General features: G+C 35.4%; 1 protein-coding gene across 1 annotated transcript in view; it reads left to right on the plus strand.

Moving 5' to 3' along the window:
- Positions 1-17,489, plus strand: part of ipo11 (importin 11) — a 262,035-nt gene that overhangs the window by 22,453 nt on the left and 222,093 nt on the right. The gene's annotated exons all lie outside the window — the stretch shown is intronic.

Here is a 17,489-nt window from a genome sequence, read left to right on the forward strand (position 1 = left end):
GAATGCCTAGATTGAGCACTAAACCGTAAAGGTTGGTCAAAAGAGCTGTGGACTTTCTGGATGGAAATTAAATATTCAACTCCTGAGGGCACCCCTTTTTGACAAGCATATACAGTATGGGGGGTACTATCAGAAAAGTTTGTAGTGCCTACAGCAAAAATGGATGTAGTAGTAATTTATTTGGATGCGGATAAAGGAAAAGTGTATGTACAAAGAAACAACATTGCCTTTTTAAGGCATGGAATTAATCACCAACATTTTTCTTTACAACACTGATTGTGGAATTGTTAAAAATGCGTGAGGACTTCAGAGACATTTTTCTTTTTTTAATACAGTGGAGTCGGTCACTGATTCAAACCTGACCAACCCTGCCAGAGCCTGGGCGAATCATGATTGGATAATGACATATTTTAGACTCAGACTTGCAACATCTGGACTCTAGGTTGGATACGTTCATTATTTAATACTAAGTAGTATCCCCAGCGATACCCAGGAGTCTTTTGGGTTAAAGGATTATAATAATATAATGATGACCCTAAACACAACTATACTGAACATATAATGAACTTGTAGAGTTGAGAGGTTTATTGCCGCATATGGATATACACTGGAATTCTCATTGGCGTTGATCTTTCAGGACATACACAGTATATCAGATGACTCCACGCAATGAGACAGTACATTACAAACATAATCAGTATTAGCAACCAGAACAATAAATGTTGTGGGAAGCAATACATATATACTATTGTAAAAAAAACACATGGCAGTCCATGCAAAAAGTGCAGAGTACAGAGGTGCCTTGAGTTCTGAAGCACAGCAGTTAGCTAACAAGTACACCCTTGTTAGAATGGACTCTGATATAATGGAATTCAGTTAAATCAGACTGAGTCTGGTCAAATCATTCTGTTCTGTTTTTGGACATATCCGTCTATGACTGTTGTAAACGAGGCATGTTCACTTGGTTCCTGATAATTGTCTGCCTTTGCTTTTAAGTTCTATACAATATTTGGGCACTGTACCGATTATATAAACCACATATTGCATTATGTAAGAGTTGTAAGTAGTACTATAACATTCTTTGTCATAAATGCTAAATTTGTTTTAATTTAAAACATTAGAGTACATTTTTAATATACACATATACTGTTATATCACAAACAGCAATGTCTTAACATACTTTAAATCAATAGCCAGCCAGCCTGCCTGTCATTGTCACATTCATACAGTATCGCATTATGAAATTCAGTGTCTTGCCATGCAATCTGAAAATGATATAAAAGTGATTAAAACTGCAGTCTGAAAATGTTATAGTGGTTTTGATATTGCAAACTTAAATGACTTTGTCCTGAATTGTGAAATTAGGTAAAAGACAAATGATTTATTTGTGTACATAGGGTAAAGTGTAAGTGTATGGTGCAAGAGACTGTTGCTAGATACACTGGGCATCCATACAGTTTTCTTTTAAATTATTGAAGGTACTGCATTTGATATGAACCCTAAAACATGTGGTCACATACAATATTAAAGCCATATACTCGCACACTCTTGAGTCTGCTTACTGAAAAGCAGTGCTATAGGTAAAACTTAAAATTTTATAAATCTTTACAATTCAGTTTCTTATAATAAGACAAATAGCACTCGACAGGAAAAGCTCTTCACTGGAGCCTTGTCTGTTGGATTACATATCTTTAGACTTGTTCAAGGGATGATTTTACAGACAATGGACTTTGGCATAGGCAAAGAGCAGCACTGCAATTCCCGCTGATGCTCTGAGCCTTAATTATTATTCTTCCTCTTCACTTCTCTAATTATATTAAGCGGCAAACAAAAGACTTCTGGGCTTCAAATGAAGATCAGGATTATCTAATGGCGTAATTGACATTTTGATTGCCAGTTTGTTGGTAGCTAATGTTTTCAGATCTGTTCTTGATCAGTATTAATTTTCAGCTCTCCATTCTGTTTAAAATATTGGAAGTATTTTTTAAAAGTAATTAGTGTTTATACTTTTTATCTTTTTCAAATAAATAAGATGATGCTTTATATAAAAGCATTTCATGTATGTTTATCAGATTATCCTCCTCCTCTGTTTGTATAGACAGATTTGAGCAACACTGACCCTCAAACAGCATATATTCAATATTTTGCAGCAGAATTTATTGAAACAGCCTAAATAGAAACCTGACTGCAGCCTAAGCCCATTTGTAACTGCATGGTGAACCTCTAGAGTATATTCTTGTATGATGTGAATTGCTCAAACAGAATCTGCTTGTATATGCTCAGCTGCAAATTGAAAGTTTGATTTCAGCAGATCCAAATTGTCCTGAAATTCACCTGTGAAAAAATAAGAAAATTAAAGAAAAGAAATGTTAAGCAAAATATTAGTATCACTGGATACTATAAGAAGAACTAAATTGGCAAATACTGTAACTTGGCTGAGCTAAAAGCTGATAATTTCGAAGGTATTTTTACATTGTGCTTAACTACACACCTTTATTGGTTAAAGTACAAAACCATTAAGAATGTAACATGAATACATTTTTGTCTTCAAATGCAGCATTGGATCAAATCCTCTTGGTGGTGCTGTGTTGCTTTTTGTGCCTGAACTATGTATTTATTTCTCATGCAACAGTGAGTGAAGAAAATCGGTTTCTGAACCTTGTTTTCATGACATTTTTGTTAATATTAAGACATGTTGTGTAATTGAGCTGTAATGTAAAATGTTGTGATGTAGCATTTGTTCTCAAATTATGAACATATTAGGCTTTTGAATTTAAGTTAGAAGAAATTAAGCTAACAATGATACAATAATAGGTAAGAAATATCCTGAAAATTTAAACTGACCTTTTAAATTCCAAAAGGCTGCTGAGTCAATTTTTAAACAATAAATAAGAACATTCATTACCTGGTTCTGATACTTCATCCAAACAAGTATGAATGAGTTTGACTTTCCATCATTTTTATGTTTTCTAGATATATTTGTGGAAAGGGAAACTGGAACCTTTTAAAGCCATTACACATTTATTTAGAACATAAACCTGTTTTGCTATCATAGAATCTTATTTGGAGTGGATATATCTGTGATGCAAGTGATTTTCAGACCGTAAGAAAGGGGTAAGAAGGCAAAGCAGACTGTGTTTTCTGTGTGTAAGCTGCATTCTCATGTGCACTTCAATCCAAAAGACTAAAATCATTTGCCTTCATACGTAAACTGTACAAAATGACAGACTACAATTTTACTCTCTTCATGCTTCATCGTGTCAGAAGCTAAGCTTGGCATAACCTGTCTTTTTCTTGAGCCTGATGCCTCTGTGCAGACTTGGGTTCTTCTGAAAGTGCTGTTCATGCACCAGTAGGTGGCACTCTGTCCTCTGGACTGGCAGTTGTGAAAGACAGTGCTCCAATATGATAGCGGGGAATAGTGTGCATTATTATATGAAGCATTGTGTTCTGGATCAGCTGTGAAATAGAATTCCTGGTATCACTGTGGCCATTAAAAAGCTGACTGAACAATTGAAAAGGGTAGGGATGCTAATCCCAGTGTCCTGGTTAAATGTAATTGATTTAACTGTTTTAAAATCTTATGTTTTGACTGTCAGACCTCCCCTGAAATCCCACTCCCTGATTTAGTTGATTAAGTATGTGCCACTATTTCTCACCATGTGTGCTGTGCAGTAACCCGAAATTGCAAAAAGAAGCTGTTGTGGTCAGAGCAAATTCTAACTTAATTTAAGAAAAAAATATTAACAACGTTTCATACATTAGCTATTAAAATATGTTGGAGAAACTTATGTAATGTAAAACAGATTTTTCTGTAAAGTGCTTATATAATTGGGAAGAGAGTCAAATCTTAAATTGTTAAATTGTAAAAAGTAACGAGTACAATATGATGAGCTGAATGGCCTCTGCTTGTTTGTAACCTTTTCTTATGTTCTTTCTGAATTGTTTACAAGGCAAGGCTTGCTGTGAACAAAGCAAGAACAAGATTTAATTATATGATAGGTAGCTTACACTGAATCCCAGATGTCATTATTTATTTTTTTCATGCATGACATATGTGTGTATAATAGTCTTGACCTTTGAAATAATGTGATCTTGGCCACTGGTGACACTACATGTCATTCGATAATAGTCCTGTTTTTCAGTTACAAATACAATCTTGACAGATTAATCTACAATGCAAATATGGGTTTAAACTTGATACCCGTGAATGGCACGATAGCTCTTTAGTGCATAACACTTTTCAAATATATGCCACTAGTTTATCATCAAATAAATGAATGTTTACTGATTGGGGAAAAAAAAAAAGTATTCCACAATCAGAAAGCTGATATGGCTAAAATTCAATCAAATGTGCCAGATTGGCCTGATGGCTTGCTCTCGTTTGTCTCTTCTATTCTTTCATTCTTCCTAAGCTCTCCATTATCCACCTTTTCAGTAATTTTCACGATTAAAGCACAATACTTCATACTTTAAGTGATGGACTTTACAATAAAAAACAATAAGAAACACATGGAACATGCACGTAAGTTCCAATATTTGTTAGCATGAATATATGTACTGTAGTTAGTCTGAATTCGCCTTTTTTTGGCTATATGCTGGAGTAAAACTATGATTATGATATAAGCTGTAGTAATTTACCCAGCACTTATTCACATTCAAGGTGTTGTTTGCTGGAATTGACGTTATGCTTTACAGATTCTTTGATGTGCTTACTTTTAACTGAATCATTAAAAAGCACCTGATGAAATATTTTTCATGTTTTATCTTTTAATAAACGTTAATAAAAGATTAGTGTCCACATGGAAATCTTTTGATATGCATGAAGTCCAACATTCTTTTTCTGAGTGTCTGTGATCTAAGCAAACCTATTTGCAATTTAAAAGTAACATGGTGATGTCTGGGTAATTGTGTGTTCCGTCTGTCAGTGTCTTAAGCGGTCAGTTTAACCATGAAGTCAGGGGAGAAACTGTAAAAAAAACTGTGGCAGTATTACTTTCCTGCCTTTTGTGTTAACAAGGCTTCTGCCTGAGGAAAGTTTTGAGTCTGTGTGAAAGCTTGCGGTGAAAGAGGATGAGACTCAGAAGTAGGGCTGCATGCTGTTCAGGCTGAGTGAAGTTTCTGCAGGCACTGCTTTGTCACTCCACTGCTCAGAGTTGTATTGTCTTATGAAATGTTCAGTCCGTGCTTTCATGTTTATCTGACATTTCATAAAGGGAAGGTATTCTGTTTTTTTTATTAAGACCTGAAATGTATTCTACATTCTGCAGTCTGCAAACTCTTAAGGAAAATCCATACATCTGAATCCTGTTATTCAAACTTTAATGTGCTGGAAATCTTAAAATTTAAGCACTCATCGTTTGCCAAGGAAATGCATATTATATCAGCATGTAGATTTTTTTTTTTAATATAGCTAAGCAAGTCTCTGATCAAAAGTAGAAAAGCTAATTTCCTGCATACGAGGTCATACCCCTAATATCCGCAAACTGGTGACATTGGAGCACATAAAAAAAATCAGTTTGGCATTGTTAATTTCACTTTTGGAGACGCCCACCTGTCTAAGACTATATTAGTAAAAATAAGAAATATGAACATTTTAAGACCAGTTAATGACCCTCTGAATCTCTTTTTAAAATGTGCTGAGGCATTAACAATGCTGAAGGCAGATCTCTTTGATGATGAAAGATGAGAGTTTGACGGTATCTCTGTCACGTTAATACAAATTACTTGGATAAAAAGCTTAAAACTAAAATGTTTATAAACATTTCTTTTTTCACTTTCAGTGGTCTCTCTTGGTTTAAACGCAACAACATTTGATCATATTCTTTGGAATTAATGGAAATGCAATTATTTATTGTGTTTTTAAAAAGTATTCCAAAGTGCTATACATTAAGAGGGGATCCACGTAGTTCACCTACTTGTCTGAGGTGCTCCAGCCATTCTGAATCGGCAGCCTCACTACACAGTAGATCAACAGAGGAATGTAGCCAGGACAGGGTTTAACACCCCTGTTCTTTAGTGTAGTGCTGTATGTTAATGACCGAGTCTTCATCAGAACTGTCTTCTGAAGGATGGGATGTCCTAAAGCACAATGTTACTGCTCACAGAACAGGAGCGTTTGGTTAGAGCTGTTAAATGCATGATGTTCATATTTATAGTTTTATTTAACTGTGAAGGACAAAGATATTATATAGCAAAAATACAGAATTGTTTTTACCTTCAAATCCAAATCTGCAAGGCCACGAGAGGTTAGTTTAACTTGAACCTAAAGGAGTTTCAACTCTTCAAAACAAAACATGTATATTCTGAAGCAATTCAAGTGAAATTGAGATCACGCAAGCCATTTGGAAGTGATATCTCTTCTACCTTAGAAGAAACCAGTACTTACAAAAATTGCTCGGGAACTGATAATTTTACAATTTTAAGGCTCCTGGTTAGTTCTTCAGTGGCGGTATTCATTTTGAATTGATTCTACTCAAGGTCTACTTGGTCATAGGTGTAGAAGCATGTAGAGCTATTTGCCTACTTAGTGTAATTTAGAGCTTCAAAATGAAATTTCAAGAATTCCCACCCCTGTCTACTCAAGAAAGCTTCATCTTTGAGCCCAGATATACGGCCTTGTTTCATACATGACAGATAAGAAAAGTCAAAATCTTAGTGTGGATTTTCCTGTGTTTGGGTTAATGTGACAATAAATGATCAAGTGGAGTCATGCTTTTAAGAAAATAATACCCCAGAATTGGTTAGAATTAACAAAAAGTAACCGAGGCTGTGAATTGAAATCCCCAGTTTATCAGATCCTGTGAACATGTACAGTTTGTTGACTGAATATACCAATGAATGCATGAATGCCTTCTTTAATTAAAGCAATACTTGTTTGAAAATTTCCATTTTTTTCCCTCTGCTTGTTGCAGAAATTCTTTAAACTCTCCGTACATGCCATTTGCTGTGAAAACTCATGGGAAAATGTATTGTGTGAAAAATGAACAAGACTTTTTTATGGGAATCTGATTTGCCTCTTTCTTTACAAATTAGCACCTCCTGAGAGGGACTTGTTTTTGTGGAACAGCTCAATTTATAGTGTTCATGTTTGCAAAAAATACATTTTACAGAATCAAGTAACATATTTCTTAGCATTAATTTACATATGTATAGAGGTTTTTGTTTTAGTGTTTGAATGGCTATTCAGTCGTACCATTATTTAGAATTGATAGAATGGTATAACTTTAATTGAGTTTTATTGCAATTATTGTGAAAACCAACATTCTGTTGTTTGTGAAGTTTCTTTTGTTAGCCCTTTGGAGTTACAGAATTAAATTTCACTCTTTTATGTTTAATGGAGAAAAGTTTGAGTTTTTTTATGTACAGCATATTGGAAAGTGCAATATTTTTATAAACTTGCTTGTTCATGTCAAAAACACCTAAAGAACTTAGTGTGCTCCAATTCTTCCAGGCTGAGGAAACCCCAATACCAACATGTGCATATTGTATAAGCAAAAATTAAAATATTTTAAAATAAAAACTAGCAAGTGTTTTCTGAACCATTTCTCTTTTACATACACATATGAGAACGCACATGGATGAAGACTTTCAGAGAAATTACATTATCATCCTTTGAATGAAAGGATGGCAGTTATATTTTAAGCAAATGTCCAAACAAATTTCAAATGATTGAAAAGAAATCTGATACTGAGGATTTTAAGAATTTGCCATTAACAGGATGGTTAAACGTACAAGAGGTGTTTAGATCACATTAAAATGAATAAGAAGAAAGTGCTGGAATGGTAAATATGATGGAAAAGCAGTTTTGTGTCCCATTGTCAGCCTTTTCAGTGCTGTTTCCACAATTGGATTTGTCAGTTTCTTGTTTTGCTTTCTGTGTTCTGCTGATTGTTTCCTTGGTGACAGGGAACAAAGGGTGCAAGTTTAAACTATTGTGTCAGAACTCAGTGCTGAGCAATGCCAAATGGTTTGGGCTTAAATGGAGCACCCATTGGCTCTGCTGACTTCCATTTCTTTTTTGGATCTGACTGTAGAATTCAAATTCCCTTAATTAGATTGTGAAGCATACAACCATTTTTATTTATTTTTTTTTACAGGCTGTTGCACAAAAGAAATGAGATGCTTAAATGAGCATAAAATGTTCCTACCTGTTACTGGTGAATCCATGTCCAGCAACATGTCAGGCAGCAGCAATCCCTGGCAGGGAAGAGTAAGAATAGGAAATAGACATCCATCTATTTTCTAACCTCTTAATCCAATTCAGGGTCACAGGGGAGCCCGAGCCTGTCCCGGCAGGCAACGAGCAAAAGACCGGATACACACTGGGTGGGATGTCAGTTCATTGTAGAGCACACCAGGGCCAATTAACAGACAAGTATGTCTTTGGATTGTGGGAGGAAAACAGAGCACAATGGAAACCCATTCAAACAGGGAGAACATACAAAACTACACCCCAGGTCTGGATTTGAACCTAGGACCTCATTGCTGAAGCGCCATTGCTAACCACTGTGCCACCTAGGAAGGAACCTTTTCCTTTATATTGCAGATATTTGGTTGTTTTGTGAGACTGATGACAAAATCTCCCTAATTTACAGTATAGGCTAAAACCACACTCAAAGTTAAAGACGGTTATAGTTTGGGAAGCAGACTTCCACAGTGCCCTCTTGTGGCCTGGTGGAGAGCTGCTCTCCCCAATCACTTGAATACATAATGTAGCCGTTTAATTATTATAACTCTAACTATCAATATGTGCTTTTAATTACTTTTTATTAAACTAAACCAAAAATGTATATACAGTATGCGTTATTAGAAATGGTTAAATGCAAATGTTGCTCTTGGTGGCATATGGAAGGAAAAAGTGTTTAAGGGACTTTGCATTAAAAATCACTTTGGATGGTAACAAGGTGGAGGAGCTTCCAAAATAAGAAATAGTCGCTTAGAATCAGGTCAGGGTGTTGATTCAAGAAAACTGCGTGTCCCATACCCTAACCCTTGTGTTAGCTCCTGTATTAACATTGACCATATCGGGCGTGAGGACTGTTTCAAAACCCCCAACAGATTTGCCGACAGGTAGATTTACCAGCGCCACTGTATGTGCGGTATCTTCCAGCTTCTGTGGATTTGTTAATAGACTCTGATCTAAGCAGAACAATATAAGCAGAGTGTTGTATGATGTTATTATTTTTTGTAACAGTGTAACATTTTGTAATTGAGATATAATGCAAAATACATGTACTTCTCAAATTAATGGATTTTTTTTTCTGCTTGCTTCTGATTTGTAGATATTTGAGAATTGTTTGAAGGTAAATTTGTAATTTTGTGAGAGAGGGCCAGAATACGAATTTGTGGACAGTGTTGCTTTTATTACTCTATTCTTCATCTTGTTTTTCCATTTTCTTGTTAAAAATATAGTTGTTCCCGTAATTTTCCCATCAATTTATTATGGATTTACCTCGGTAGAATATTAAAATGTGTTTAGTCATAGCTAGTGAAATAACATGCTGTGATTATAATTGTTCATGTTGATCATTTTAATTGAATTTTTGTCGTTGAAGCCCAGGTATGACATTTATATTTATTGCCATTATTAATTGGAAATTATCTAACATTTGTATGTACAGCTCTCTTGAGACATACTCCATCTAAAGTTGTGTGTGTGGCTGCTATGGGAATTTGCATTGGAAATTTTTATTTCCATGAAGATGGAAAAAATCAATCAGTATAATCACAAAAAGCAGAATAGTATTTTTTTATAAACCAAAGCAAGTACACCTGCTGTTTTACAGAAGGTGCTATAGAGGTATTCGTAAAGTGATCTGTGACAAAGACAGATGTCAAGTGATTTAAAGCTCAGTCCCTAAAGGACCTGAATCTTCATTGTGCACTTTATGCCAATGAATAAGATGTTATTGTTTCATATAGGTCTGGTATGCAGCTTTTTAACTGCATTTATTTTGTGCAGTATAATTTTTTAACTGTAAAGTTGTGAGTTCCAATTTCCCTGGTGTTGCATTGTAGTTGTACCCTTGAGTAATGTACTTGACACAGACTGCTCCAGTAAAATAACCAGCTTATAAATAGGTGCTTTAGTACAGTACATCAGAAAAAGTGGTTTTTGGAGTGTGTTCTACAAGTGCCTGAGTTAGCACTGGTGTTTGAACAACACCTAGACAGTTTGTGGTGCTTTATGGTGCATTTGAAATGCAGGAAGAGTATTGTTTTGTTTTCTCAACAGCGAAATTTGGACCAATTTTGCAGTTTTCGCTCAGCCGCGTGGTCAAAAATCCAAAGTCAGAACTGTCCTGTATCAGTGCTCACTTGAGATGTAATTGGTTTTAACAGTGCATTTAGGCATTTATTGAAAGTTCTTAGTGTATTAGATTAATTAACTCAAAAGCATATCATGGCAATAGAAGTCTAATTAAAACACAATTTGACCAGATGTTCATATAGTCTTGTCAATAAATTGAATGTTTCAAAATGTGATGTCTTCATTCCGGTGTATAGGAGCAGGTTATTTTATCCCTGTTGTCTGTGAGACTGCCACTGACCTCTCTAGAGGATATTGCCTCTTTAAGGGTTGGGGTTGTGTTTTTGTACACAAGATAATGAGAAATCCTTGGCACGCTAAACAAAACCTATTCTTTTTCTATTTTTGTAGTAATCCTTTATTTGCCAACCATATTGCGTATTCAGATGCAGCCATTCAAAATGCACAGCACAACCCCATACTGCACGAAATTACCCACAGGACACTGTGTTGCATCGCGGTAGGTGATTGACTGGCCAAAATGACCGATAAGGGCACTTGTGGTGCATTGTTTGTTAGTGAAAAGATTTAATCATTTAATCTCTTTACGGTGCATGTTTTAATCGGCTTAGTATTGAATATTTATATGGAATTATACAACTAAAGGGAAATTTTAGTAGCTGAGCATAAAAAGAAGAGGAGCATAATGCATCTGAATGTCATAAACTATTAATTTAGAAACATAAACATATTATGTAAACTGTATATGGCTGGTATTGGTAGTTAAACGAAAAAATACACACCAGTATTCCACTTTCTTCCTAAACATTTTATGCATCAAAGTTTTACCTGTGGTTATTTTGGAAACATTTTTACATGCTCCTTCTGACTATATTAAGTTTATATACTTTAAAAAAGTAAAAAGTTATAACGTTTTAACCTTTTCTGCGGATATGCTTGTTATCGCATTAAACAAAAGCCAGCAGCCATATCACCCTGGAACTCACAACTGGCAACCCATTGAAGCTAAGCAGATGTGAGCCTGGTCAGTACCTGGATGGGAGGCTGGGAAAAACTAAGGTTGCTGCTGGAAGAGGTGTTAGTGGGGCCAGCAGGGGGCACTCACCCTGCGGTCCATGTGGGTCCTAATGCCCCAGTATAGTGATGGGGGTACTGTACTGTAAACAGGCGCTGTCCTTCGGATGAGATGTAAAACCGAGGTCCTGACTCTCTGTGGTCATTAAAAATCCCTGGGCGTTTCTCGAAAAGAGTAGGGGTGTAACCCTGGCGTCCTGGCCAAATTTCCCATTGGCCCTTACCAATCATGGCCTCCTAATAATCCTCATCTATGAATTTTCTTCATTACTCTGCTCTCCTCCCCACTGACAGCTGATGTGTGGTGAGCGTTCTGGCTCACATCATCCACACATCAGGTGGATGCTGCACATTGGTGGTGGTGGAGGGGAGTCCCCATTACCTTTGAGTGGAGTGTCCAGAAAAGTGCTATATAAGTGTAAGCAATTATTATTATTATAAAAGCATAGCTTTAGAATTTGATTAATAGGGAATATAATATGGAATCGTGCATCTAAAGAAATTAATAACAATATAATTACATTCATGTACTGTAGCTCAAATTATCACAGTAGTACACTTTCTTTGTATAAAAAAACGAACCAGGAGTCAGAATTTTAAAGTACACACTGTCTGTGGGGGTGTCAACAGTGTCTAAGCTGAGTGATCCCTATGACAGAATAGTCTGCTTAAGAACATTTTTTTACTCCCTTATGCATTGTGTTATATTCTCCACACAATTACACCTTGATGAAATTAAGATCAAGTTGGGGTGTTATTTCTAGAGATTGCCGCGTGACATTACTGGCAGTCCTTTCTTGAACATTACATTATGACTTTAAGGGCCTGATACAGGGCTGACTTTATTTCATTGGTAGTGGGGGGGGAGTGTGATATGGGGCCGTTATAATTTTATAGCAAACAGCATCTGTAGTCTCATAAGACTGGGTCATTACTTTCAGCAATATTAAACTTTATTCAACAGTTTAGTTGAAGAAGCTTATTTTGCTTAGGAAACCCGGAAGACTTCGCTCAGAATTAGAGGAAATCTAAATGTTTTTTCAAATGTATATGTGACATATAACAATGTTATTTCACTTGAAGAGAGTGTAAGAATTTGATAAATGTGCACTTTAGTAATACAGTCATTCTTGTTTTGGTATTACATGAGTGACTGTTAAATTATTCATTTTTGCATAATTAAATAAAACTTCAATGGCTAATTGAAAAAAACGTACTTGAGTTAAAGCATCTACTCCTACAAATGTCTACGAGTTCTACCTGTATATGGACATTCACATAACATTCTGAGTTCTTTTTTACATAGTTCAATATTTGTAAGAATTGCTGAAAATCATAAGCAGTGTCTTCCTTAAATGCATGAAAACTACAGTGCTTCACAAGTCAATTATGTTTTCAAAATAGAAAACGTTTTATTACCTTTGTATAGCATATGAGTAAGGCATTCCAGATGTACATCATTTGGTTTAATGTCTGCCAAATAGATGAAAGGATAAATGAAGAGCTTAATTTAAGAGATTTGAGTCTGAAAGTGCACGAAAATTAAAATAGCCAAGGTCCCTAGATACAATAATTAATCAAACAGGAGTGCTCCAAACACTCAGAAATTGACAACCTAATCTCGTTGGATTTCAGTAGCTAAGCAAGTCTGGGTCTTGTCTGTACTAGAATGGGAGACATCCAAGGGAAACCATATTTCCTGCCTTGTTGTGTTGGTGGACCAATAGATGGCACTCTTCCCAGCTTGGCCATAATTTCCACCTGAATACCTCCAATGAGACATTATACTGAAGTGCTGACCGCTTACTCTCAAAATGTAATTTATAGCACTCTACTGTGGGTGTCTTGTGAGCGTTATCTATACCAGAGGAAGGAAGGCTTATATAATAGCATTTTAATTTTCTTTTTCCAACACTATTATGATAATATCATAACATTTCAGAAACCTGTGTACCTTTCTGGTTTTGTTGCTATTTCACCATATACATAAGCTCTAATTGGAAAATACAAAGGCACCTGTTTGTCTTTTTGGTTCAAGTGTAATAGGGCATGCTCATTAAATGCTTAACATGGGACTGATAGAGAAAGCAACCGTGTACCTAGATATCAGGTGTGTTAATGTTGTTGGGGAGGGGTAGATTGGGTGAGAATCATAACGTACAACTAATGAATAATACCTCTGCTTTGGACTAATAGGACAAACTTGCTGTGTATTTATTTTGATTTATTGAATTTTTTCTCATACACTTGACATGTAATCTGTATTAACCATACAGCCAGGCTCATGTTTTTGGGGTTTGTGGCTTTTTACCTGCTTGTTTCCCTGTCTGTCATGTTTGAGAGAAGGACCAAGCCCAATTCTCACCTCTCAGCACCTCTCGGTCCCGGGTCTCTTGACCTTTTTTCCTGAGCATTTGACATACTAACGCCCCTCCACCAGCATTGCTTTACTGAGACAGTGAATTTAAAGGGAAGCGTATTTAAAAGTGACAGAAAGGATTGCTTTGAGGGTCTCAGGTAAACACAAAAACCCTTGTTATTTCTTCTGTGTTGAAGTGTGGTATAAAAAGAGAAAGGCCAGTTTTTTCGGTAGTCAATTTGGTGACTGTCAGCTCTGCATTATCAAAATAAAAGCCAAAGTGCTTCAGATCTGAACCAGACATCAGTGATCTTAGTTGCTTTCTGAATGTTTACTTTTTTAATCAAAGTAAATCTCTTATCTGGGCGATGGAAGATGAAGCTTTAAACAGCTTAATACTGTCACACTTGTCTGTTAGCTGAATGAGTTTGGCAAATCTTCATGTGAAACATTTTTGGTCAGATTTTGAACAGGTGGTAAATGGTGCTTTCATAAAACCAAGGATTTTGGTCTCAATTTCCTTTTCTACACAGAAAAGTGAAATGAACTCTGTGAAGCCACAAGGAAGACATTGATCTTCCGGTTAATCTGAGGAAAAGTAACGGTAGTGTTCACTAAGGTACTGAAATCTGATGTTGAAAGTGCTCCCATTTTATATTAGCATTATAGTAAGCTGTTTGTTGTGGCGTTTTTAGACTTCCATGTGATATAAGGGTGTAGTTTGTGTTCAAAAACTGGGCAGCCTATCTAATGTACATGGCCAGGTGAACAGTTAAATTTGTGTCCTCAGTAAATCACAATGGCTTACTGCCTCGTGCCTTCAAAAAAACTTTCATTTTCTTAGGAACCACAGCACCAACTGAATTGTATTGAAATGGTTAATGTAAACAGATAACCAAAGATTTGTAAACTTTGCACCTACAAATTCAGTATAGCCCCCATACAATGTTCCAGGTAACCCCTACCAATCTCATTCATTTGTGAGATGTTGGTGCCTGCCAGTCTGTACCATCAAAAATAGCATTGGTGTTTGGTCTCTGAGATAGTCGGGTGTCATGATATTTCTTTACTTATTGTACAGCTTTCTAATTATATAATCTTTCAGCTGGAGTGACTTCTGATTTTAAATCTATTCACCTTTTTATTCCACTCAATAAAACAGTGTTCACATGTAACCAGGGATGGATGCCTCATCTTCTTTTGTTTATTAGCAGCACTACAAATTGCTACTGTGTGTTAAGTGTTTAAGCAAAGTTGGTACCACCGTTGGTTGGTATCAAGTAACATTGTATTTAACATTCGTGGAAGTGGAGCTCTTGCCTAAATCCAGATGACTGACTGACCATTTAATTCACACACAACTGCAGTACTGACCTAAGCTTCACAGCAGGTTTAATCACACTAAATCCTGCTTCAGTCTTATAACTCTCATCTTACAGTGATACTTGTTATGCCTTTAGTAGATCATCTACCTGGCAAAGCATACTGTACATGTTTGGCCAATGGTCACCTTCTTCATTCTAGTTTCTCATTAGTTCACTCACATTGTTAGAAGTACCACGTTGGTGGTGACTTGCTTAGAAGTCTAAAAGTGCTTGTAGTTTTATATTTTCTCTATAAAAAATTGTATTAAAAATTGTGATATGTTGAAATATACAGCAATTAAATTAGAATGGTAACTTTTTGGTTAATTTTAATTCCTGCTTTGTGTTTTACAGCACTGAAATGTGTTCTGTGCTCGTACCATGTTATACAACTTTGCATTCATGCATTTTGTTTCACTGTAGTTATTTTCAGAAAGTCAAGAGAAAACTTAAAACTATAGGCATTTATTACACGTGTAGAATTAAGCTTAACTATACAGATACTGCAGGTATACCAAGCTGCTTGATTAATAACTAATTAGATCATTACCCATAAACAGTATTGGAGGCTTAAGTATTATCATATGGGGGATATGAGAGTAGTCCAGCAAGATAACATTAATTTTCTGTGACAAAGTCTATGCACTTCTAGCTGGTTACTTAATTAATCACAGGGAACACTGATTGCTGTAAATTATTTTGCTAAACAGTGTTCTGGATAGGTGCAGTGATGGAAATAAGCTTTGTGTGATGCAAAATTAGGTCTGTGTTCTTTTATTGTGGACAGCAGAAAAGCAAGTACCTTATAAAGTATTAAAAGCTTTCATGAGGCTGCGTCATTTAAATAATGAGTATAATTATCTTCAGAGCTGTGAAACATCTGTAGAAAAAAAGCAGCCTTTTATACAAACTTAATTTATATTAAATTGATGCTGTTTGATAAGGATAGCTGTCCTTGAAAGCAAGGCTTCCTTTTTGATAGTTTCAAAAATCTTTTCAGTTTAGAAATTTGTCAATATCTTATTAAATCTGTTATCTCAAAATAACAGGGAAACAAGCACCCTCAGTGTATCCTAATGTACATCTAGCTGAATTTGGTATTCATGCTTCAGAATATTTTAGAATTGCAGATCATATGAGAGATATCTTTTGGTAAGCTTTATCAACTTAAATAGAGGATATTAAATGTTAGTGTTATATTAAGCCATATTGTAGGAGTGTGTTGTAGAGGGTCTTGAGTTAAGGAAGAAGAACTGTTTTTTTTAGTTTTCTTTTTATGACTGTAAAAGAAGCCTTTTACATTAGAGACATACTTCTGTATGCCTTCCTAGTCCTTTTTTGTTTGTACAGTAATCATGGCTGCTTCTATATGTAAAAGAAATAAGTACAGCATATTTGGGTTGTTAAGGCATTATAGTCCTGCATTGTGATAGGATCAATATCATTTCACTGGGTTAACTCCTCTGACAGTTAGATGCCAGCATTTAGAAAGTTATAAGTTCAGTGAGGGATTACCTTGCAGTAGAAACATTAATCTTCAACATGAAACAGTTTGTTTAACCCTGGAAAATTAAAATAGATTTTTTGATGTATTAACTGCAAGTATCTTAATGTTCGGTGAATATGTGTGTACTGTAATCAGAACTTCAGAGGATCTAGTCAATGTTAATGTATTCTTGCCTGCAGTAAAAATCATTCTAAATGTCAGCTTCATTTTTGGGACTTCATGAATAATAGACTTTTTAACCTCTAGGCTAGCATCCTTGGATGTTATATCAGAGAGAGAATCTATTAACTTATTTATTATTAACAGAAATGTTATATTTTGTAACGCTAGAAATGAATAAGGATGCTATTTGCTTTGTGAGAAGATGTATGCGATATAATTAAATAAAAGCCAGCTGTAAGCTTCTGATTTTGCTGGAATTTTAGGTGGTCATGAATGTGTTTACCCCAGCTAAAATGGAGCACGAGATCTGTATGTGTGCTTAGTAAAGTGTTTGCTGGCAGTCAAATAAATTGATTCTGTGATTGCATTGGACAACATTTTTACTTGTTTTTCCCCATTTTTAGTCTGTAAGTCTGTTTAACACTAGATAAGTTACAGTCATCCCAGAATTTCTAGTATTTATGTTTTTATTCGGGGACCTGTAAAAAAAAAAAACTATGATGAAATTCTGAACACTCACTTGGAAAAATAGTTTTTTTTGCATTGTCACACCCAGCAAAAATGCAATTTGGAATGCAATTTAATGTTCTGTTCCAGTCAGATTAGTTCTTGTAGTTTATGGCTATGGCACATGAAAGGGGTGTATTTTGGAATTTATACTTCATTCCCAGTGGGAAATAGAAGTATGTTATTTTCTTATCTCTTTCTTTTTATTTAGCATGACATGAAAATGGCATACTAATCAGAATG

Source organism: Lepisosteus oculatus, chromosome 3 (assembly GCF_040954835.1).
Source record: "Lepisosteus oculatus isolate fLepOcu1 chromosome 3, fLepOcu1.hap2, whole genome shotgun sequence".
In the NCBI taxonomy this organism is placed as follows: Eukaryota; Metazoa; Chordata; class Actinopteri; order Semionotiformes; family Lepisosteidae; genus Lepisosteus; species Lepisosteus oculatus.